The sequence below is a fragment of the Rhinopithecus roxellana genome, chromosome 2 (assembly GCF_007565055.1).
Source record: "Rhinopithecus roxellana isolate Shanxi Qingling chromosome 2, ASM756505v1, whole genome shotgun sequence".
Taxonomy (NCBI): domain Eukaryota; kingdom Metazoa; phylum Chordata; class Mammalia; order Primates; family Cercopithecidae; genus Rhinopithecus; species Rhinopithecus roxellana.
The window spans coordinates 148,791,808-148,792,653 of NC_044550.1; the positions used below are offsets into that span (position 1 = coordinate 148,791,808).

The following is an 846-nucleotide window of genomic DNA, read 5'->3' on the forward strand; positions in this document are numbered from 1 at the left end:
TACTCAAATATGGGAAGCATTCCCAGTGACAGAATTATGGATTGTCCTTTCTGGGCCGAATGCTGTAGACATGCCTGAACTCTAAGTGCAGGAGGACCCATTATAGCAACAGTTATCAACTAACCTCTTGTCCACAGACCATGGTCAAACGCCTTGTAGTAAGCAGGTGCTCCTGGCTGCAGGTTCTGTCTGGTGACTGAGTGGTCAGAGCACAACCAGTGGCAACTCTCTGGTGGTCATCTGAACATCTTTTAGAGAGTGGAGGACATTCAGATTGCTAGATTCTCTTCGGCTCTCATGTGTTCTCTCTTTCAACATTTTTCAATGACTCAGCTCAGCTCCTGAATCATCCTTATTCTCTAAAAATAAAAAACATACTGACAGTATTTATGCCATCTAATCTTTCTTAAAAGTATTGGTGGGAAGATTCTTTTCTAATGTGTAAAGTGTAATGATTGGGTTTTTATGCTCATGTGTGAGATGTGCCTACCTCAAACCATGTTACAGTATAAGCACATTACCCATCTGATATGAAAACATGTAAGTATTGATGGGAAGCTCTTCTTTCAGTGATGTTTATTTCACTGTCCAGAGTCTTAAGTAACCATCTAATTGATAACAATTTACTATGTCAAAGAAAGGGATAAATCTGGGTTGATGTGTTTATTGTTTGTTTTTTGTAGCACTACCTACTTTCTATATCAGTAGCACATTTTTTAACATAGAACACCTATGAAATGAAATTTTTTGGAATAGGAAAAAATTATCTCAGATTTCAAAATCAGACAAAGTTTTTGCTTCTTTTCAGCAATTGTTTTGTTTCCCTTACAGAGAATTGAGAATAAT

General features: G+C 37.2%; 1 non-coding gene across 1 annotated transcript; it reads left to right on the forward strand.

The window, feature by feature from the left end:
• Positions 1-426: 426 nt before the first annotated feature.
• On the forward strand, positions 427-531 carry LOC115896286. Its single transcript, XR_004056188.1, has one exon. It is a non-coding gene; the product is annotated as a small nucleolar RNA U13 (small nucleolar RNA).
• Positions 532-846: the final 315 nt, after the last annotated feature.